The sequence below is a fragment of the Lagopus leucura genome, unplaced genomic scaffold (genome assembly GCF_019238085.1).
Source record: "Lagopus leucura isolate 7727_CA_CO unplaced genomic scaffold, USGS_WTPT01 Super-Scaffold_73, whole genome shotgun sequence".
Classification (NCBI taxonomy): Eukaryota; Metazoa; Chordata; class Aves; order Galliformes; family Phasianidae; genus Lagopus; species Lagopus leucura.
This window is the reverse complement of record NW_024962252.1, coordinates 41,685,628-41,710,402: the sequence shown is the minus strand read 5'-3', so window position 1 is coordinate 41,710,402 and position 24,775 is coordinate 41,685,628. Positions and strand designations below refer to the sequence as shown.

The 24,775-nt window shown below is 36.6% G+C and overlaps 1 long non-coding RNA gene across 1 annotated transcript; it reads right to left on the bottom strand.

The window, feature by feature from the left end:
* Positions 1–493: 493 nt before the first annotated feature.
* On the bottom strand, positions 494–19,372 carry LOC122192681. The gene is made up of 5 exons (XR_006182673.1): positions 19,326–19,372; positions 8,003–8,057; positions 6,915–7,094; positions 2,291–2,459; positions 494–2,054 (listed from the first exon to the last, which is right to left on the bottom strand). It is a non-coding gene; the product is annotated as an uncharacterized LOC122192681 (long non-coding RNA).
* Between the last annotated feature and the right edge of the window lie 5,403 nt (positions 19,373–24,775).

Sequence of the window (24,775 nt, the reverse complement as noted above, 5' to 3'; positions counted from 1 at the left end):
TTTACTCAGAGCAGGTTTCAGAAAGAAGGAATCTGCAAGCTAGCCTGGTCGCAAAGGACTACATTATTAGTTGTCTCATTCAATCTTGAGAAATCCATCAGCACCACTTCCCATAAGCTTTCATGTCAGCAATAACCCCTCCAGCCCAGTTTGGTTCATTTGATCCCTCGGTAGTTCCCAATCTAGTTACGAATCACCAAATTTGTTTGGAACCATCCATTTGTTTGGATTCCAGTTCCCCATGGAAAGAAAAACAACAAAAACAAAGATATGTTAATCTTGTACATAATATGTTTGAGGAGCTGGGTCTTTAAGTCTGAATTCCCATTTGCCAATAAAGAGCAATGTTAGCTAGCATCTTAATGGAGACCAACAAATATTTAACAGCAAACAAAAGGATTGTCTTTTACCAATTTTCTTCTCTTAATCAACTGATACTGAGTGTTTATTTTCAGTTAATAACAGCTAAACAAGAAGAAAGAAACAGCCTTTTTATCATAATGAATTCAACAATCTAAACATTCATTTACAGACATATCTTGAGGGTTGGCAGGAGAGGGGGGAGGAAGGAAGAGGAGAAAAGGCTCTAAAACTCTCTAGAGAGCTAAAATACAATGCAACTGATGCAAAACAGCTTAGTTATTTCCCTTTGGTCTTTTAATCACAGCACATTGTTGCATCAGTTTTACTGAATCTATTCTAGAAAGCACTCTACATATAAAGCAGGTTTATTGTTCTAATCCAACTTGCTGATGCAACAGTGGAAGAAACTTCAGCCTCTTTCCCTGATCCTCTAAAGTCCTCTCAAAACAACAAGCATGGGAGAAAGGATGAAAATCTAGTGTATCCACCATATACAAAGATACATTATTGCATGATATACAGGTCACCAAATCCTGCTGGAAAATGCCAACAGCAAATTTCACAATGCAAAAAACCAAACTTGTTTGGAAAGAATTATTTCAATATGGCCACCAGAGAGACAAAGTTAGAATAGAATAGGATGTGATGCAATATGATACAACACAACAGGATAATAGTCTAGCTGGAAGAGACTTTCAAAGATCATCTAGTACAATTGCCATAAGTTTCAAAAGAATGAGATTAAGTTCAGCAAACTCATAATAGAAGCCCTAGAGATGGCTTTAAAATAACTTAAGGCAGATGTTTATTAAATAAACAATATACATCTAGCAATGCGGCCTGTGTTATTTTGTAGGTAAACAATGTTACAGCAAGGAACACGGACTTTCTTCTATTTTGCATTTCACTCAAATACATTTTAAGACAATTACAGCAGCAAAATGACATACCACATACCAATCAATACCATTATTGAAATATCACATACCAAAGAAGTCAAAGTAATTTAATCAGCTTTCTGGGTAGGCTTCAAAGGTGTGCAAAATTCACCAGACTATAAATGTGGGAGATAAAAATATACATTCAGTAACCTTACAAAATGATTCACATGAAATAACCAGAAATAAAAAACAACCTACACCATTTGAAAGAAGAAATGCCAAGATGGTGGCAATACATTCAATATCCTGAAGGTTGCAGTAAAAGAAAAAGCCATGCACGAATAAAGGGGGAAATATGCTACAGGGAAAAGAAACAGGTTCTTTTTGTCCTTAGACCAGTGGAATTAAACCAAGAGTCTGTGCTACTTTTGCACATTTTAGAGAACATCATCAGAGAATTTAAGTTGTAATAGGTTTACATAGCACAGGAAAGAAATTAAATAGAATTTGCCATCATACCCATTGCTAAATAAATTACTTATCTGTCAGGCTTGACAAAGTGATAGCATAAATAACTTCCAAGGATAATTTGCTAATACTTGGCTAGTTGGTTTGATTCAGCAAATGGCACTGATAACCCAGTCTGATTTTCAGAAGAGCAATGACATGGCTTAATCCTTAATCTCCACTGCAGAAAATTGCTGCCTATTGTAAGAACCAATGATTTACCAGGGTAAAATGTATCATCCAATGTATACACTGCAGAATCTCACAGTAGCTATTTGTAGCATTGTCTCAGAATGCATAAATCTATTTAAAAAAAAAAAAAAAAAAAAAAAATGTAATTTAAAAACTACAAAAAACAGCAAAATAACACTATTTGATAGAGCAAATTTTAAAGTACAAAACGCTATTTTCCAAAATAGACACCACCATTAGCTGTGTATTTTCCACCAGCAATGAGCAAGAGCCTGCCTGCTGTGCTTGTAAGATTCTGCACCAGTGGAGGTAACTCACTGTCGCCATTCCTGAGATACACCACCTACCTCTCACTGTGCTCATATTCTCTGTTTGGCCTTCAAAAATATTCAGCAAGCATTGATGAATAACAATGGGCACCATTTTTGCTTCACGGAGGAATTCAGTTCCACACATTTGCTTCATATGTACTTCCATGTCAGACGCCATTTTGTCAGATTGCCCCTCTGCTGCCATCTGTCATACAGCAACAAAATGGAATGGAATACTGGTGGGAAGGTGCAGCCTCTACTGTCATACTACCAACATCTACCTCTAATATCATGGGCCAACATAATAAAACAGGAGGTATTATTTTCACAGCAGCCCTCCCTCATTATTGAAATACTTTACGTAATCAGACTGTTACTAGTTGCCCTCTTACATCTTGTTAGATAAATTAAAACAGCATCTCAGAGTTTGCATGTGAAACCACTGCTCGAACTTTGGTAAAAATTTGTTTATCCATGAGAGACTGTTGCGATGCAGTACCTGTTCCAAGTACTTTGTGCATTTGTTACCACGTATGATTTCCCTTCTATCCTTATCTACCTGTCACTCTTTTCATTTTTAAATTCTAGACCTTCAATTGCTGCTGTGGCGGTTCTATCTAGCACTGTGAGAGTAATAAATAGCACATTGATCACTGGGCATGCTTCAAGGAGAAAAAACACCTGCACAGGCAAATCAGAATGGTATAGAGGATGTCCCACTGACAACTGTAAATACAAAATGTTAAGTTCATTTTCATTGCTGACTGTGCCACATCAGCTCTTCCTACACTAGCTGCTAGTCTAGAACTAGAGGCTAGTAGAGTAATACCCTCTCAAAGATATCCAACAGCAGATAATGTAAATATTTCTATCAATAGAGGCCTTTCCTGGAGCAGAATTTAGATTATTTAAGAACCCAAAACAGAATGCAGAAAATCAACTCCTGCTGGACATGAACTATTTATTTCTCCTATTCACACAGAAGAGGTAGGCATTCCAAAAAACAGAGGAATGTGGGCATAAGATAACTGCATGTTTCCACTACATTCCCTCACCAGCACTGCAGCAGCAGAACTATTTTGCTGCACTGTCACCAAGATTTGATTTCTCAATCAGCTAAGAACTGCATAAACTTCAGAACAGTGAGGGATGATAACTCTGGAGACCCTGTCCGAACAGTCATGTCAGTATCGTCTCCATTCAAACCAACTGATGTGTTAATACAAAAATGGAAGGCAAGGATAACCTTCAAACAATTAAAATTTTCAGAGTTCTGAATCATGCATAGCCCTCGTACTTGAATATATTTTAGGGGATAAAACAGCTTGAATTTCATGTTTCAAAATGGAAAAATGCAGTCATACGTAGAGAAGAGACATATAATAGAACAAAAGCTTGATGATCTGTAAAAGTTTCAGCTTATTTTGCTTTTAGACATTTTCAGCCTATATTTCCCTTAATGCTATGGACTTCTGAGGAGGATGTCTATGTAACATATATATATAAATGAATATATAAAAAATAGGCTTATAATTATAAAATATAAAGCTTACTCGCAGGTTTTATGTCTTATATCTCACACACGTGCTATTCACTCCACAAGGAAGTAGTGGAAGAAAGGATCAAGTATAACAGATGCTAGATCATTCCCTCAGTGCTGTACACTCATTCCCTGAGATAACCAAGGTAGTGAAAAGTCTGTGTAATATAAATAGCACAGAATAGCAGAATTCTATGATGTGGAATGAAAAGCAGCTACCTATAAAATCAAACAGACTTTGGATGATACAGATGGTGGATCTGCTGCTGATGTTAATCACAATCCATGTTCGGTGTCAAATTTAAATGTACTATTTTTACAGTTCCCAAAAGTGTGCTGGGTGTCTTCCAGGACAATTAAAAGGTATGGGCCATGATTTGCATGTTTTTCAGAACTTGGCATGACAAGTGAGAACAACGAAAGGCATTGAGGAGATAAATTAAAAAAGAAAATAGAATACTAAAGCTAAGATATTAAGTATCGCAAAAGACAAAAGGTTAAGATTTTCTTTCCACAGCAATACTACTTGTATTGCGTTGCACAGTGTATGCAACTACAGAAACCATAACTTGTTATTTTCTCAATTTCATGAAGAAAAAAGAAACTCAAATACTGCTTTTGCTCAGTGTAGCAAAACAATATGCACTTTTGCACTAATCAAAATTGAGATTAAGATACTCTTGTAGTAACATAGGTTGTCATGCTCCATACAAAAAGACATGAGAAAATCTGGTAGCAGTACCTAATCCACAATGATTAAGTTTAATGGTGACCAGTCTTTAAATGAAAATTCTACTGATAATACTGAGTGTAGTACTTTTCAAATTCATTTAGGACATTTATGTGGTCTATTTTTCATGTTTCTGCATTAGATGCATTTCAGGTCTCCAATGACATGAACACTAGAGCTCTGCACTGTGACTTTAAGAGGTAAGCGCCTAACAGGAAGAAGTGAGAGCTCCCAAGGCAACTCCTACCTACACTGAAGCAGACTACAGATTCTCATTCAGTCATTTTCATGACATCACTACAAAGCACTGTCTCTGCAAATACCTCCATGAACAAAACTGATGTTAGATAATCATCTCAGCAGATAGGGAAAAGACAGAAGACAGTATTCAGTCATACTCGCTAACTTGGCCAAAGTAAGTTACAGCAAAAATTAAGTGAAAGGCTTCAGTTACTTATCCTTTGAATGCTATAGGTAGCTTTAAACAAGTATGACACAGACGTACTCTCAAGCTAGCAGAAGTTGAATTTAAGTCTGTAGTTTAGAACACAAAATACCAACAACACAAATGGATTTAACCTTTAGTAATCCTTTGTGACAACTATGACAACGTGATATCCTGCACAAATTTCTTCAGACAAACAGTAATCACTAGTATTTCAGAAATTCAAGAGAAGAATAAGACTATCACAAGGAAAAAACTGCAAAATGATGCTGTTATTAGAGAAAGACTGCAATTACAGGGGTAAACAAAGTACAGCTGACTGAAATAAGTTCAACAGCAAATACAAAGACATTAGCAGAAATTCTGCTATAATCTGGCTACAAAGGCTGGGTTAAAAAAAAAAAAAAAAAATCACAAGATTATATGAATACTTTAAAATCCAGCTAAAGATGATTATTACTATACTACTGTAGTTACAGAAGGAATTGACTTTTTAAATAAGCACACAAATATATTTCACAACAGATAAATAGAATTATATGAAAGTCTCTCAGGCTACAAGGAGATAAAACAGTATAAGCAAAATAAAGAGATGAGAAGGAAAAGAAGCAGAAGAAAAAAACAGAAAAGTGCAGAAGAGAAAAAACAACTGTAATCTCCATCATAAGGTCTACTTACTGTAGAAAATAACTGAACTGCAATTTGAATAAATAAAGATTTTTGCCAGCTCCCTCCTTTTATCTCATTTTATTCACAACTTCTAGCTTGCTTGCCCTCTATTTGCTTCAACAACACTTAAATTCAATTTCCACTTCCTCACAAATTAGCTTCCCTATTTATAGCATTCCTGAGCATGTTTATGCACTACAGAAAACCAGTAGATAGGAGCTTTAGGGCATTCATAACTTTTCCCCAAGCAAAAATAACAACGCATATATAATAACCAAATCATCAAGAACAAGCACTTAGTCAAGATTATGACTCAGAAAATATATTATTTTTTTAAAAATTTCATTGTCACAAATGGGTAGTGGGCAGAGAAAGTGCGTGGTGGAACTTGATTATTTACCACTTGAGGTATCCATAGCAAAAGAAAGCAACATAAACGAAAAGGATGTGGGCACTGCTCACAAGAACGTATGAGTTGATAACGGACAACAACTTCAGTATTCGTCTTGCTCTGCTGAAAACCCAATTTATATTTCTTCCCTTATCAGAAAGAGCTTAATCCATCATCAAACATGGATAAAGGAGAATTTCCAGTATTTCCTGTTGAATATGTTCTGCCTTTTTACAAGACACTTAAATTTTCCACTGAGCCATAAAAGAATGATGTTATAAATTAGTGGATTTAGCAATGTTGTGCACTCCCATTCATGTCCCTTAACATGCAGCACATCACGAAGCAAAGCAGAGTCAACAGACAATACAGAGAGAGCAGCTCACCCATGCACGCACTACAGGATAGTGTTTAGAATTCTGTTTGGAGCAGCAACTTTAATGGTGAATATGAACTGATAAATGAGGTATACACTGTACATTTATTGTAGGATCTGACTTCACCAGAATGAATATATATATTTTTGATTCAGTTTCACTTCATATCCCATAAATAAATGCACCTATCCCTTCAGTCATGTATGATGACATTGGAAAATTGTCATTCAGAGAAGGAACCAAATCCACTAGGCAAAAAGGGGAGCACCAATACATGGAAATATTTTCACATTCAAAACAAATCTAAGAACAATTTCAAGCAATTAAACTATTCAGATCTATTTATCTCCATTCTAAAGTTACATCACTATTTCTGTTATTCAAGGGCACTACATAAGAGGAATCATTTAAGTATAGAATACAAATAATTAACAATTGACTTGAATCTTGAAACTAAAGAAAATTTAAGAAATAATTCAAAATGATCACATATTTTTACAGGTATTACCTGTTCAGTAATTGCTAAGGCCAGTTTCCTTTTCTGTCTCTACTTCTTTTCTTCTGTTGGCCTCTTCCTCAGTCCTGGAATTTTTCCACATTCTCTGTTCCTCATTCTCTTTGCCTCTACTTTTTTTCTTTTTTCTTCCATTGCTCTTCTATCTATAACCCTAAATCATGCCTGAATGAACTGAAAGGAAGAGGAAGGAGAAAGCAGAAGGAGAAAGGAAACGGTATTACAGCAACTGCAAGGCTTCTGATTGAGTTCTGAAACTCAGCCTTTCTTCAGTAAAACACTTTCATACTTCCATAGATCTTTTCAAAATGGATAGCAACTACTGCTACTTCTAGTAGACTCCACAAATAACTTGCACGGACTCAAGACATTCTCAAGCACTTAAGCAAACAGTATGAACTGCAAGGCTTCGGGTTAATCTTACTCTACCTCATAACCTGGCTGAAGTTGTTATTATTTCTGTTATCTCCACCCTCTGAAATTCCAAAAGATCACATTTCTCCTCCAAAGCATCGGTAAAGTACACCTGCCGGCTGTAGTGAGTGGCCATCAGCCTCTCCAGGCCACGTTGCTTCAGCTACATGGTAACATCTCTCAGCAGGAAGCAATCGCACAGGTTAAAACCATACCAATGTACGTGTCCATGACTCCCCTCACCCTGTTAATCATGGAACTAGGTTCAACCAGCCCATAAACAATTGACACTTGTTTTTTTACGTCTGAATTATGCCTATCCATTTTATATTCAGAAAAGACTAAGTTAGATTAAATAACAATCAATACAATGTTCAGATCTGTCCTTCAAACTCAACTTTTAAGATTATCTATGGTCTAATGTTCAAACATTATTTGTTTTTCAAGTTTAAAATCAAAACTCCACATTACACAAAGATATTACTGGGAAAAAAAAAAATAAAAAAAAAAAAAACTGGTTTTTTTTGTTGTTTTTTTTTTTTTTCTTGATCACAAAAAAAAAAAAAAAAAGAAAAAAGAAAAAAGAAAAAAAAAATTCAGGATGAAATAATCTTCAGCACATTCTTCATGCAAAAATAGCCCAAGTGATCTGAACTGTTGGAACGTACCTTTGCTTCCAGAAAGGATATGAAGATTAATGTTCTCAGACTTAGGCTAATCCACCTAAAAAACAGAGACTAATAACGAACAGCACTATGAGTTATCCTAAACTAGCTTCAATACACCTTTAACTAAAATGCAGAGAGGATATATAGGTATGCAAGCTCTTAAAGCAAAATGAATGACCGTCTTCCTAAACATAAAAAAGCCAGTAACTGCTTACTGCAGGTGTGGTGCTTTTTTAGTAGTTCGTTGTTCAGAGTGGCTGCTACAGTAGAAGCATGCTGCTTTTTTGGCATACTTTAATCACTACCCTCTTGCCACATTTAAAATTCTGAATTTTTCTTTAATTTCAAATTACAACTACTCTGAAATGTGTTTTCCAGTTCAGAGACAGCAATCCAGAGTACAGTAAAGTTTTCTGGAAGGAAAGAGTCAAGATGCTAATGAAAGAGAATAAAAAAATGTTTTAAGTCCTAAAACTACTAAATTAGGAGAGTTCTCTTCCCATTATTCCTCCTTCTAAGACACTATTAGAAAACAAAACAAAAAAGATATTTCTTCTTGTTACCAGATTAGGTTTGTGCCCTTTTTGTTTCTCTTATTTATATACCAACATTTACAAAGCAAAGTCACAAAGTCAGTGTCTACTCAGGTTAATATAACCACTAATACAATTTCCTCGAATAACAGGAAAAAAAATCTACAGATGGATGCTTAATTTGAATAAGTCACTAACTACTTATGAAGCATAAGTATTAGAAAAAGGGGAAAAAAAAACAACCTTCATAGAAAGTAGGAAAAAGTTCCAAGTCAAACAGACATTATAAACAAGAATTTCTGTATATTATGGCATACCAGAATACTTTTCAATCTATTTGTACTCAGAGATGATCCAAAATTCACTACAGCTACAGCATCTGGTCTATTTTAAGTGCTTACTGAGAAAGGAGACTGAATAAAACACTTTAGGACTGAGTCTGATCAACTCTATGTTGTTACTAGTCTAAGATAACATCTAAATGGTGTAATAAATATAAAATATTTCTATGGCACAGCAGAGTGGAACAAGTTTCCAAAATACTCAACTCTTAATTTCATACTTTCCCCAAGAGCAAAATAATTCTGTCATACTTTCCAGTGACTCTTCCCAATTTTAACATTACAGAAACTTTCTTACACAAGTGATGCCACCAGAGCAGCTCATTGTGTGCAAATGGGAAACAATAATCTCGAAGTTTCAAGTAAACATCCTGTGAGAAAGACATTTCATTCCAGATTTGTCTGCTATTGACCCAACTGCTATTTTCTAGCCCTTGCTGGAAATCTGCAATAGCAGTAGCCAAATCATTCTTTTAAAATCAAATCACAAGTAAAAAAAGAGTGAGGAACACAGAATGATTTTTCTTCAGTCTGTCATACATACAGTTTTTTGTGTATATTTATAATTCAGTATTCCAGTTTTGTTTAAACAAAAGGGTGTCTTTCAGAAATCCATAGTATCAGAATAGCACTCAAGATGACATCTGTTTAGCTCCCTGCACAAAATACTTACATCAACTCTGACATATTTTAGTTTTATAGACCATTCATATGCTCAAGACCACACAGCTCCAAAAGCAGTATAATTCAATTACATTAGAGAAACTTGAATTTTCCAGTGCTGCAATGTAAGCCCATTACTATTACAATAGATCACCAACACAGAAAGGAATTTTTTTCCTCTAATACATCTGCATTTGTGACCTTTGTCTTCTTAGCCCTTTTCAAGTTAAGTAATAGACCTTCCCCCCAAGATAATGTTCAGTTGCTCTCATTATTCCCACCAGATTCTCTCCAGTTGGTCCACAGCTTTAAGCACAAGTGGACTAGATGATCATAGAGGCCTTTACCAGCCTTAATTATTCTATATATATAAATGGAAGCTGTATGCTACCTAATGCCTTAAAATTGCAGAACAGAGTTAACAGGATTGCGTATCTCATCCTGAGGCTATGTTCCCTTGTATAAGATGCTCCAAAAGTAATGCCTCCTATTTAATTAAATGGAAACTGCAACCGTTTTATTGTGCTCATTATACCTATCTGATAGAACAAATTCTCAGCTACAAAATACTGTTTTTCAACACAGTCATCATCATTAGCTATACGTTTTTACCAGAACCTGTAGATCAAGAACCTGTATGCCACACTCAAAAATCTGCACCAGCAGAGGTGACCCACTTTCACAGCTGCTATGACAGCATAGTTGTTAGGAAAACATTGCCTGTGCAGTCTATCTTTTACTGGCCTGAACAGACAGAAATCAACTAAATCTCTACTCTTACAGTGAGTGTGCAAGGACAGTGCAGCCAAGTCTGACAGTGTGTTCTATGGTCTTCAAACTAATATGGGGCCCGGCATTACGGTGTTGTAAGTAAAAGTTTGTAATCTTCTCCAGCCTGACTCCAGAAGTTCTAGCCTCCAGTTTAGTCAGTGTCACAGGATAGCAGTCAGAGTTGATGGTTGGTCCAGGTTCCAGAAAACTGAGAAGTGTTAACTGCTTCATATCCCAAAAAACATTTTATGCACTGAGACCAGTATCTTGAAGCTTCTCTTCAAAGCAGAATTCAGATCTTGCCACTCCATGGACTGACATTTTGACTGCAGCTCATAATGGTCAATACACATCTTGCCATCACTAACAGTGAGATCCAAGAAACTCACATTCAGCCTCATATAGGTTCAATAGGTCCTGCAAATTTGCATACAGTGCTCTTTCTGTTCCTGAGCAAGTATTCAGGGGACTCATCTGGAACAAATTTTGCAATATTCAAACTTTGCAATCATCGTTACCAATGCATGGAAGTTGATATTCATCTCCAGACACAGTTTCCCTGGCCATAATACATGGAAGGATTGACACTGGTCAAGCTACAACATGGAGTGCTGGCTCCAGCTCTGGGCCACCCAGTATACATTGGAATATACTGGAAAGAACCCAATCCATCCAGTCTCCTCCTTGGAGATCTTTAAAAAGACATCTGGATGTGGTCCTGAGCAAAATGGCATAACCAGTCCTGCTTTAGCAGAGAGCTCAAAACAGATGGCCACCAGAGGTCCCTTCCAGTGTCAGCCATTCTGTAATTATGTGATAGACAAGTATCACAGAATAATATCTGAATTTCAGAATGGATTTACACTTTCAGAAATGCTATCTATGCAACAAAATTTGTAAAATTCCTTCATACACCAAAGTATCAAAACAGCAAATATAAATAATTAATTGGGAGACGAATATCAAGGTGGTGAAGGGAAGGGCCTCAAAAGGAGAATACTTTTGAATAAAAGGAAAGATAGGTTTTTTGATCTAGGTGTTTTGCAGGGCAGGATACTGAGGTTGTAACAATAGAGACATTCAATCTTTGTCCTGTGAGATAAGTAGTTTACACTTCACATTTATTTATTTACTAGACATAACAAGAAGCCCTAAAATAGCTATTCCAGAATACATTTCTTATTAATGACTACATGCTGTTTATAATGAATTTGAAAAAATAAAAAAATCATGACACTTAATAGCATCCATTATTTAATTGTCACAATCTCTCAGAGGTTTTCAAGATCCAACACACTGACAAGATCTCACCTCAGCTACTTTTTTGGAGGAGTCACACATGTTTCCAGAAATGTATAGTCCAGAGTATATTTACCTCTATTCCAGTGATATTCGCCTAGTTATTTCAATATTCTGCTTTGGAACTTCCATTATGTGAGACAAAGTTTTTTTGTCTCTCATTCCTATTCTTATAGCATCACTATGTGCAAATTATGTAAGCTTCAAGCACAGCCCACAGTCATACCCACGGCTATTTTAATCTTCCGAAGCAGATTTAAAATTGAAATTCAACATTCTCCTATTTTCATATTCTATTTACTGAAAGCGATTAATTTGTTTGCTTGAAGTTTCCAGAAAGCTCTCTTGTAACTGACAAGTGTAACAAGTATCTCTATAATTCTGAGATTATATCCTTTCTTGATGTTTTAGCTACTTAGTGGTTTGCCTTCCTGATTCTTTATAAAGATGACTACAGTAAAGTTAGATGATACATACTAACTTCACCTCTAAAATATGGTGCCACCAGGAGATGCATGTAAAAATAAATGTGTTCTAAAATATTATCATATTTATAATTAAGTGGATCTTAGACATAAACACACTTTGTGCACAAACAAAATTTGACTTTGTTTGCTATAAATATTTCTGTATTATCATCTCAATTTATTCTTAAAGTCTGATCAGTTTCTTTTGTTCTGAAAGGACTTCCTTATGCAATCAATTTTTACTTTAACAGAATGCTCCATAAATCATCCATAATAATACCAAGGACATTATAAAACTTTGAAGTATAAATTCCAAGCTTAGCAACAGCATATTGAATGTTAAGATATCGGTCAAATACATCTTCCTACCAGCTCACAGTAAATAATAAAGGAAATGGATCCTTTTCTAATGCAGACAAAATGTGGATCAGCATTATATCAGCTACTTTAAAATTTTAAGACATTTATTTCCTCCCCCTACAACACCCAGGTCTGTTTCACTGAATCATCCTCTAAATAAATGTCAAATTAAAATCTAGTGAGGAAAAGAAACAAATCTGTATATTGTTTACATAGCAATACATTCATCTGCATGATGTAGAACTTTATGACTTAAAACAATGCAACAGAATGCAAGTAACAAAGATCTTCCAGGAGATACCAGGGGAGCTCATAATCATAAAGTCATCTCAGACAAGGATAATAAAGATATAGTTAGAATAAACAGACTTAGTTCCTTAGTGAAATGGGGTAAATCACAAGAAGAAAAATCTAAATGTTAGTAAGATTAGGGTACAGTCATCACTTGCAGACAATGCAGAGGAATTAGCAGCGAGATAGTCAAAGTGTTACAGTAATAGAATTAGTGGTCATGAAGACCTTTTGTGATGCAGCATGTATTTCCAAAACATCATTTGAAAAAAAAAAAAAAAAAAAAAATCTAAGAGATGCATCGGAGTTTGTTCTTTATTTTACAAAAATAATTTCTCAAGCAACATTTAAGTAACTGTTAATGATGACAGTTAAACAATTCCAGGTCTGTATAATTAAAGGTATGTTATTTATTCTTTTCTCATTGAACTGTTGAAGCTCTTGGCCTCAAATTCAGTCAGCATGGACATTTTAATCTGATCAGGCAAGAGACTTGAAAACATTTTTAGATTGGTATTTATGGGTAGAAGGTTATCTAGTTAAATATTAGGAGAAGACCTACAGTACTAGTTTAGTAATGAGACCCCCAATAGTCTATAAAATAATATCCAACTATTTAACTTTTTTTTTTTTTGTGGTGAGCACACTGATTAGATTTCTACAATGGCATTACTAAAAGCTACACACAAATACCTCACAGGTTTTCTTACAGTGCTTTGATCTGTTTTCATCTGTTCTCGACTGCTATCTGAAAGCCTTCAAAATATGAGTTCAGTATGAAAAAATATAAATATTTCTTCTCCTCTGTGCTTTGCTTTTTAAAGGGAGAAAAAAAGAAACAAATAGATGACAAAACTATGATAAAAATAATTCACTGGAAATAACATGTTCTATTCACATTCCAGTAAGTACATTATTCATTTCCCTTTTAAACGACTTAAATCAGGTTAACTTGAAAAACAAGGTCAAGGAATTCTAGGACTCATTTCAGGACTACAATGATGTTACTAACATGTATCTTGACAATGGCTTGAAACTACATATTTCCAATGATCCCTCATGCAGAATATCAGCTATAAGTCACTAAGGGCCATTGTTGTCAGTGCAGAGTCCGGCTGGAGACCTGTAACTAGCAGTGTTCCTCAGGGGTAGGTGATGGGTCCAGTTTTGCTCAACATCTTCATCAATGACCTTGATGAGGGGATAGTGGCCACCCTCAGCAAGTTTGCTGGTGATACGAAGTTGGGAGGGTTGGCTGACACGCCTGAAGGCTGTGCTGCCATTCAGCGAAACCTGGACAGGCTGGAGAACTGAGCAGTAAAGAAACAAGATGAGGTTTAACAAAAGCAAGTATAGAGTCTTGCATTTAGGGAGGAATAATTGCATTCACCAGTACAGGTTGGGGGATGACCTGCTGGAGGGGAGCTCTGCGGAAAGGGACCTGGGTGTCCTGGTGGACGACAGGTTGGCCATGAGCCAGCAGTGTGCCCTTGTGGCCAAGAGGGCCAATGGCATTCTGGGATGCATTAAAAAGAGCGTGGCCAGCAGGTCGAGGGAGGTGATCCTCCCCTTCTACTCTGCCCTGGTAAGGCCTCATCTGGAGTACTGCGTCCAGTTCTGGGACAAAAAAAAGACAGGGATCTCTTGGAAAGAGTCCAGCGGAGGGCCACAAAGATGGTGAAGGACCTGGAGCATCTCTCCTATGAAGAAAGGCTAAGTGAACTGGGTCTGTTATCCCTGAAAAAAGAAGACTGAGAGGGGATCTGATCCAGGTCTATATATATCTGAGGTGTGGGGGGCAAAGTGGCAAGGCCAGACTCTTTTCAGCAGTGTGTGGAGACAGGACAAGGGGAAGCGGCCAGAAACTGCAGCATAGGAAGTTCCACACGAATGTGCGCAAGAACTTCTTTACAGTGAGGGTGACGGAGCACTGGAACAGGCTGCCCAGGGAGGTGCTGGAGTCTCCTTCTCTGGAGATATTCAAAACCCACCTGGTCACCTACTTGTGCTACCTGGTCTAGGAAATCTGCTTTAGCAGAGGGGTTGGACTCGATGATCTGGAGGTCCCTTCCAACCCCTATGATTCTGTAAGCTAAAAGGAAAGTATTCCTGATTCTAAGTATATAGGCACAAGAATCCAAACTTGTACATATTCTTCAGACTCTTTCTACTACCAGATCTATTGGTTTTCTTAAGCATTGATTCCATTTGAAAAGATTCTGTGGGCCCTAGTTCTCCAGGTTCTTTTAGAATTTATTTTCTTTTGATATTGCATACCATGACATCTTAGTACTTGTAGAAGCCTGTATTTCTCATTCACATAAGATTTAAGTAGGAGACATTTACCTCAATTTTCTTCAAAACTGCTAAAGAAAACATCTGTGCCTTTATGAGCAGAGAGTACACCATACAATCTGGCAGTCTGCCTGCCTCAAATACAAGTAGACAAGACCCCCTTGATAAACTCCCCCTGGATATTCACCAAGCCATAAAGATTAATACTTCATCTCCACACCATTCCAGCTGCAACTCAGAGACAATAAGATTTTTATTTTTTTTAAACACTGTGTTCACCATCTAGATTCATTATACAGTGACTAAATTGCAGCATTTTTACAAGATTTTTGCTTGTTTGTTTATGAATTAGATGAAAATATTTCTTTGACAATGTATTAGTTCAAACATTACCGCAGCTTAGGTCTGGTGTAGGCTTTCAGCCAAGCTGTTAAACAATGTCTATATAACATTTCTGCTTTATTATTAATTCAGGAAGTACTGCTTAAGTTTCCTTCATCATCCTACATTTCCGATATTTCAGTGTGGTTGGATTTTACCCAGATATAAACCAAACCCAGCCAGCAGAAATCCCCAGCCCAATCCTGTGCTGTGACTCAGAGATCCTGAATCACTGCTGGGAGGGCTGACAGCAGCTAGAAGCCACAACAGAAAATGTTAACCACTGCACCGGAAGAGCAAGCTGACTACTAATAAAAATAACATTTGTTTTCTTTCTCATGACAGCTGCCAGAGTATAGATATAACTATTTTACACTTCTTTCTCTCAACTAAATTAAGCTAGACAGGTGACTTGCACACCATGGGGACTGCAGAACAAACCCAGACAAACAGTAGCAGAAGCCAGTCTTTCAGAAGTTACAACACAAAGGAACAACAATTAAAAAAAATAGGAAATAAAATATAAACTACTGTGACAATCATTTATCCAACAGAATTCCCTGTCTTGGTTACATGTTGATGGTAGAGTCAGACACCTCTGAATTGCAGAACGTTATGTGCTTTTTCCTCCACCTTCACATTTCTTTGGTGGCAATCTATGACATTATTTTTATAACCATAAATAATGAAAAAGTATTTTGTGGATGACAGTGGTCTCACCAGAGTCTTAGGATAAAGTATTTCTCTCCATCTGATGTATAGCTCTGTGACATTGACTCAGCTTCGTTAATAAGACCTTAAATTCCACTATTCTTAAGAAACATTATCTAGTTACTTCCAGCTCAGCAATAAATTTCTAATTATCTTGCAAACTCCTGAGCTACAGTAATCTTAAAAATGGAAAGTTAAATATTTCAGAATGGCTCCTGAAGTGCATGACTGTATCTAATCCGAAACACAACCTGTCAGTCTGTGCACACGGGAAGAATAAACCTTGAAAGTATTTCAAAAGCTAGAAATTCATCTGTGGAAGATCAGGATGCTTATACTTCACCTCCCATGTTAATGGGCTGCTTCTTTGATTTTTCCTTGTTACCTCGCACCTCACATTGCTAATCTATCTCAGAGCAAAATCAATGCAAACTACTAGCATAGTCCAGTATGCTTTGTTCAAACATAGTGACTTCAGAAAAAAGCATGAAGGAGTTGGAGGAGTAAACACCATGCACATCTCAAACAGAGAAGGGATCTACACTTCTAATTCCAAAGTCTGTGTTTAGAAACAGAAATATGACTCAACCCCAAAGAGTTACAAGTGCTTGAAGAAACTTCTAAGTTAACATCTCACATGTCCTATGAATAAATGCATAAAGCAAACTGAAAATTCATAGAACAAAAAACACAGATTTTACAGTTGGGTATCTTGTTCTTAATGAATCTTTTCCATATACAAACAACAATCTAATGTTACTTACAGTGACGCTTCTATATTTACCCTTAAGATGACTGGCCTACTAAACAATGTACATTGCAGCTTTAGTTAACATAACTCTTCTGCTCTGCTCCTGTTGCAGTCTATTACAGATTAACCCTTGGTCCCCATTGTGGTTACACCCTATGCATCCTTTGCACTGAAGGCACACCACCTATCTCTGGAAGGCATATCTGGCCAGTAGGAGTACAAAGAGACCAACCAAATTACAGGCACCAAATTGTGGAGTCTAATCATCTTCGATATCACTGCATTAAGAGAAAATAGGATAACATTTCTGCCCTGTATGGACAATAAGGGGACCCTAGTGTGATGAGGTGCTAGCTTCAGCACCTTACTTTGGTTTCTGAAGCTTGGCAGCACCATTTCCCTTCCCCTTCTCCTTGTATCCTGTTATCTCAGAGCAGTGCTACTGTTTTGGTTGTTGTTTTGTTGTTTTTTTTTTTTCTGAAATACAATTTCATATCAAGAAGAGTAAAAACACTTCAGCAAAGAAGCATTGCAAGGCAGCTGGTTAAGCCTAAAACCTGGGCATTCTTAGATAAACTATCAGTTTCTAGTTACTTTGAAAAGCCTTCCATCAAGCTTACTTTGAGATAAATATAACACCCCAAATTCCCTTTGAAATGATATATTACTAAGGGAAATGGTGACAACAGTTATTCAAATATTAATTGCTATAGAAGTCTGTCAACTTTTTCTTAATCTCAGAACTGTCTTTGTAACAAAAAGACAGTTTTTGACTTCGTAAGTCAAAAAGACTTAGATTGCAGTCTTGACTTTTATCCAATTACAGTGTTCATAAATTTCAACCCAGCCATTTGGAGGATAGAAAGAAAAGAAAGCTATGAGAGTTTTGGGTTTTGTTAAGCATTCACCAGATTTACCATGAAAACAAAGACTAGCTACACTAGTTACTCATCACCTAAGTAGCAGCTCCACGTGAAGTCTGAAGGCAAGAGGTAAGCAGAAGTTCAGATATGTTTGTTTCTGACTACAGCTAGAAGATAGCATATAATGGTGTGACAGCACAAAAAGAGATTTCTTTTTTTTTTTTTCTTTTTTTTTTTTTGCTTATCACCTGTGCTACAAGGGGGATGGAGGATCTGCCTGGAAAGCTGGACCCAAGAAGTCTGAAGAGACAGAACTTGAAAAGGCAAAAGGCATTGAGGTTTATTAAAATGCAGTTCAATAAGGCTACAGGCAGCAACAATGATGCCAGGACTTTTTCCAGCATCTGACAACAAATCAGTGCTTGGCAGGCTGCTGGCTAAAACATTTCTCAAAGGGTTCCGTCAACAGAGAACCAGGACTTCTCCAAGTAGACGGCAGCATCTGGCATATAGGTTACAGCCATATTGTAAGAGATGGGCTACTTATGCATACATTCCTAACCCAGAGCTTTGCAGGGTTTTATTTCAGATGGAAAAAGCTGTTTTTTAAATCTTTACCTTCACATCCTGAAGGTAACTGGAACTGTGTTGTTAGACTACTTAGGAAACCCTTGTTACAGAAGAAGTCTTACTCTGAGAAGCACTCAGATTTAAAGGCAGATGAGTTAAACCTTTCTAACATATTTAACTGCTTCCTGTAGGTCAGGATAGCAGGCAGCCTGCCAGGGAGCTGGATTGCAGTCCACTCTCTCCTATACAAAGAAAATATTTATCATAGGAATGAAAGATAAATACCATAGTAACAATGCCCAGGAGCTAGTAGTCCTCGTACTAGATATCAAGCAGATAGTTTCTACAAGGCTCAGAAAGTCACCAGACAAATCCAGAAAGCAATTACCTACTCCCTCATTTCAACAAGAGTTATCCATTTCTTCAGCCTCCTTTACTCTAACTCTCAGGCCATAGCAGATCTAGGAGCTGTCATTAGATGCTGACAACATTCATTTATTTATGCATTTTTTTCTTCCTTTACTGACACAGATACCACTACAACTCAGAGAACTCTAGACTTCTTGCTCTCTTTCCGCCATTAGTTCAGAAGTCAGCAAAATGGTCTGTGGATGTTTCTATTATTACAGTAGATTCTGCAAATACATAAAAGCTATAATACTTATTTCACTGATGGAGTTCTCCATGTAAACAGAATAAATTACTGTTATTAATTGTATTCTTGCATCTGTGGGAGCAAATTACCAGTGAAGAACACACTGCTGTTTTTATTAAAAGACTAGTTAAACTCTTCTTGCCCCTCTCCCTGCACCAGAAGGGCATATGTATATTTCAGTATTGGGACTCACATTTTTAAAAAACAATATCAGAAACTACATTTTTACTTTAAAAGAGAGCATTAACTGGACAGAAGTAGACAATGTGGGGCAAGGACAAGCGACAGCAGATATTGCTGCTTTAAATCAGTTTTGGATCACCCAAGAAAGGCAGAAGTCATAAATAAAGTAATAAAGAAGCAAACCCTTACCCCTTTTTGAGAATCAGGGCTCAGCAAACACTCCAAAGGAGGTCATCTCTAAGTAGAGATGCTTCCCTTGTGGCTTTCAGCCCTTAAATGAGGTTAGGGTCACAAAGGTTAACTGCTTCCACTTGTGCTCCTGGGACTGGCTACACCTCTTCATCAGCTGCTCAATCACTCCTTCAGCTTGTGGCCTGTTCCAATACACATGGCACAATAAAATTTTTTAAGTATTAACCTCCTTCATAAGGCCCCAGTGAAACATCACTTCTAATACTGTGTACAATCCTAATTTCTCATGGGCAATAAAAATTCATCCATTCTGGAGTAGATACGGGGAAAAAAAACTTCTATGGGGATCAAGGGAACGAAGAGCTGATTTTAGTATGGAAGGCTAAAATGAAGCAAGGTAATATGCCCAGAGAAATGAAGGCTAAGAGTGGATATTAAAGTTCTGCATAAATATACCAAAAGGTAAATGGAAAGGAGAGAAAAAAAAATAAAAAAGACTATTCAGACTCAGGAACAATGCTGACACAAAAGCAAATGGTTAAAAAATGATCAAGAGTAAACTTCAACTAGAAGTAAAACAAAACTTCTAAACACTAAAGAAACTGAATTTTGGAAATTTCTTTCAGTGACAGTATAGAGGGCAAAGATCTTAATTAAGGGAAAGGTGAAGCTCAATAGATTTGTCAAGTACTGCAGATAGCAAGGTAAACTAGTACAATCCCTTCTGTTCTGCACTGCCTTTTTTCTGGATAGGAATTGAGAGTATTTGTAGTGCTTGCACATAAAGTGTACAAGAATTAAAATAGGTCTCCAATGTATACAACTGACAGCAGTAACTCTCATTGCTTTCAGAAGAAATCAGGTTTAAACTACCAAATCTAAATAATTCTTATTATTAAATGATTCCTGGATTAAATCATCTGCAATGGGTAGCAATTCTGAGGGACTGTGGAGTTTTGCCACTTGGAATTTTTGGATGATACTGTTTTTACAGTATCATCTAAGAACACAAGAGAACTTTCCAAACTGACATGATGATTCCTGTCTGATTCAACCTTGTAAAATTAATACACAGCTGGTCAAAAATCCATTCTTTCATTTGATTTCATGTATTTACTTTGAAACATCGTACTACTGAGGCTGCTTGAAACATTCTAACATCAGTGAATCACTGATAATCCTTAGGTAACCAGGATCTGTTTATACATTCAATTAGAAATCTAGATTGAAATAAGGCATCCGGAGATAGCAGGTATTCAATGGGAAATTTATATCATAGAATCACAGAATCATAGAATCAGAGAATGGCTTGGATTGGAAAGGACCTTAAACCCATTCAGTCCCAACCCCTGCCATGGGCAGAGTTCCCATCCACCAGATCAGGCTGCCCAGGGCCCTATCCAACCTGGCCTTGGAAGCCTCCAGGGATAGGTCATCTACAGCTTCTCTGGGCAGTCTGTTCCATCACCTCCCCACTCTCTTTACCCCAAGAATTTCTTCCTTATATCTACTCTAAATATAACTTTGTTAAGTTTGAAGATGTTTCCTCTTGTTCTTTTACCACACTTCCTGACACAGAAATCCTCCCCATCTTTCCTGTAGGCCTCCTTTATATCCTTAACTTCCATTCGATAATGAGTATAAAAGTAAGAAAATAAGCTAAATATATATTTTCTGAAGGATCTAAGGGGATGAATCTACTATGAAAAGTATAAGTTTTAGATTTGTTTTATCATTGTTTGGAAAAGAAAAACAAGTTCCAGAGATTTTGCAAACATACACAGATGGGGGAAAAAATCTAACAAAGAATCTGTAAAGATTGGAACAGAGGCATGTTTGTTCCAAGTCATGAAGAAAATTTTCCTTTGAAGCTTTAGTAATAATGTTTGAAACATTTCACTATTTTGTTAGAATGTTTGATTTGTTTTTGAAGCTTAGCTATCATTTCTGTAGTTCAAAAGTCTAAGTGGGAATAGTGAGATTAATATTACAGTAATGCAGTGAGGTAGGCATTAAATGTGATAGATAAAGCAATGGCTGCTACTTATGTTCAGGTCTTATTACTAACTTCCAAGAAGTGATATGTTTTCTGTTAAGGGGAAGGAGTGCCTTAGATGGGAAGGAGGGAGGGAGTTTAAAACATTCAGACCTAGTCACTTACAAAGCTAAACTTTGCTTGGAAAAGTAAGAAAAAGATATTCCTTCTGGAAAACATGGAGAGCAAACTTAGCATCAGAAGGTATGACCTGCTTGCTGTGAGCAGCTGGGAAAGTCGAAGTATCTTACAAAGCTTAGTGTGGCCTTGGTCTCTTCCTTAGGCATGTCTCTGAAACATAAAATATCTTGCTATGAGCAATAAGTTTCCAGTTTGAGAAAGAGAGGCATTTAGAGGAGAGAGAGATGCAGAATAAATGTTTTGGGGAGCCTTTTGGGAAAAAAAAAATATTCTGCAAGTACCTTTAATTGACAAGGCTGTTTAATGACCATATAAATCCCTTCTGAAACCTCTGTTCCTTATTAGCTTCTAATTTGTTATCAACAGCTCATACAAAAAGCTGACTTTACTGGAATTATTTGATTCACACACCACTTTGCCCAAAAGAGGAGAAAGACTCTGTTGGTAATTAAGAAGTCTGGAGCTGTAAGGAGTGTAATCCCTGGAGTTACTGATTCCTTTAGACTTGAAGAAAAAGAACAAAAGGAAAAACAAAATGAACTATTATGGTCCAAGTTTTTATACTCCAAGAATGCTAACATTTGGTAGTTAACTGTATATCATAAAGTTTTAGTTTTAGTATATTTTACAAAAATATACATCTACTTCTTTTTGAGAAATTCTGGACAGAAGAAGTCTGATTTTCAATAAGGTCCATAAATTTTCAGTATTATCTGATGAGGTGCTCAAGGGAATACATCCTCAATCCTCCTCCAGCCTCCAAAAAATCTCACAATCAGCCCAAAAAGCTGGTTCTCCCCACTTTCTGTCTCTTAAGCAGCATCTTTCTGTGTATTACGAAATCCTTTCACCGTCAAGTTTGTTCTCAAGTAATTTCAAATTCATTTATTTCCTGATTTACTAAGAACACTGCAGAGACAGCAGTTTTGCAGTGTTTCATAATGCAAAGGCTGAACATATTGCCTTTCAGCATCTCTCCTTGATGTCATGAAATGATTAGCAATAAAATCAAATCCAGTTGTTGAGGCTGCTGCACTTTTTGTTAAAGATAATTCATAAACAGATTATATTCAAATTCTATTTCCCAGCAAGAGTTGTGAGGTATCACAAACTTTTCCTTGCTATGGAGTTTTCGTCCATAGTTTGAGTTAATAAATTGACTAACTCTAGTATCACGGAATCACAGAATGGCCAGGGTTGAAAGAGATCTCAAAGATCATGAATCTCCAACCCCCCTGCCACATGCAGGGCCACCGACGTCCTCATTTAATACTAGACAAGGCTGCCCAGGGCCCATGCAATCTGGCCTTGAACACCTCCAGGGACGGGGCATCCACAACTTCTCTGGGCAGCCTGTTCCAGCACCTCACCACTCTCTCTGTAAAGAACTTCCGCCTGACATCCTACCTAAATTTTCCTCCCTCAACTTAAAATCATTTTACAATTGCTACTTCCTATAGAGATTTTACTATTAAAAGCTACACTTTTTTTTTTTTTTTTTTTTTTAATTTAGATGACATCAGTTCTTCATCAAGTAACCAAAATCCAAATTCCTGAAAGATGGAGTTTTTCTCCTTATTTCCCTACAAGTTCTTACTAGGCTACATCCCTCATTCACATCCTTGTTAAGCTCTGGTTGTCCTGGGGATAATGCAGTTCACAGTTACATCAATACCAGCAAACCAAGCAGTGCCAGGACTCAGTTTCTGGCCTAGTAGACCAAAAGCCTCTGAACAAGAGGACTGCCAAAGTCAATATTTTTTTCATTTTCCAAATGTGTTACAGCATTCAAAGTGGTGACCGAAAACTCTGCCTTGTATCTGCTTTGGCCTGGTGTTCAGACAGTGTCAAAAGCTGAGAGGGACCCATCTATCAGTTTTATAGGTAAATCCCTAGTCCTATGGGACTGTACCCTGATACTTTTCAATTTACAAGCAGAGACATCACCAGTAAATCAAAGGAATTTTAACACCATTGATCAGTGATTTATAATTTATTTTTTATCTATAATACATATTGAACTAACTCTTTTGAAAGATCCTTAAATCATTGGCTGAAACAATTTGAAAACAGAGAGAATGTTGCTGAACCAATTTGACAACAGCAGTTTTCAATAGCTAAAATAAATGTGTATGGGATGTACTTTCACAGGAGAGAGGCTGAGCACAGGACCCAGACTTGAAATTCCTCCAGTAGTATTCTGCTCTATGGGAACGCGTGTATGTACTTTTTGTTTCCATTAATTATTTCCCTGTGAGTTTTTAATCTCTCCTACAGAAATATTTCAATAAAAGATAAATTAAAAAAGGATTTGAGGGAGAGCTATTAAGAACTGAAATATTCACTGTCTCAGTGTAAGGATTAAGCTGTTCTTTTGGCTCGTTTCTCACTTTTCTTGGTTATAGAGACGTAAATGCCCACCCAGTAAGCCATGTTATGTTATAAACGGTCCGTATATGGAAAATGCAGTTTCACTCAAATGATGCATGCCAGCCAACCACCCAAAACAGAAAACAGCCACCTCATCTGTTACTTACAAAGGGATTAGGAACTTGAGAGCAAGACTATGGTCCAGTGAATAAAGTTATAAACAAGGAATCAAATCCAGACTTTCTCAATCTCTGCCTCTGACTCACTCTGAGATGTCAGACAAGTCCCTTAACCTCTCTACACTTCAATTCCTTCATCTACAAAGGGGAAATAATGCTGTCTTTGTAAAGTATGTGAAAATGCATGGGAAAAAAAAATAATGTTTTCATAATCACTGTAGCGTTTACTGCTTGAATACAATGCCACTGGATCCTTGCTGCAACATTTACATTCTTTCACTAACACTGCAAATAAAATCAAATTTCACAAATCAGTTTGGACAAGAAAATGGAACCAACACAGGAATTTGCATACAGCTATTTTTCTTTCAATACACACAGTATGCTGATATAAGCTGATAAATTTTCAGATGTAGTCATTAGTTTGTGTTCCAAAACTTCCTCTTTTCAGTGTATTTTTCACCACCTTTACTGTTGACATGTAAAGGTAAATAATGTTTAGTATAAAAAATGATGTAAATAAGAAATCCTATCACATTATTTCTTAGCTTTTACTGTTCTTCAGGTAGGTTTAACACTGTGCATCTAGCTGGGCAGAAACAGCTTTTAGGCGAAAATAATCTGCCATAAAATGTTTTGACTTTTTTTTTTTAATAAAAATAAGACACTGAGACTCCAAAGGCATCCAGATAGCTTGTCAGTAAAGAGAATTATTTTTGGCA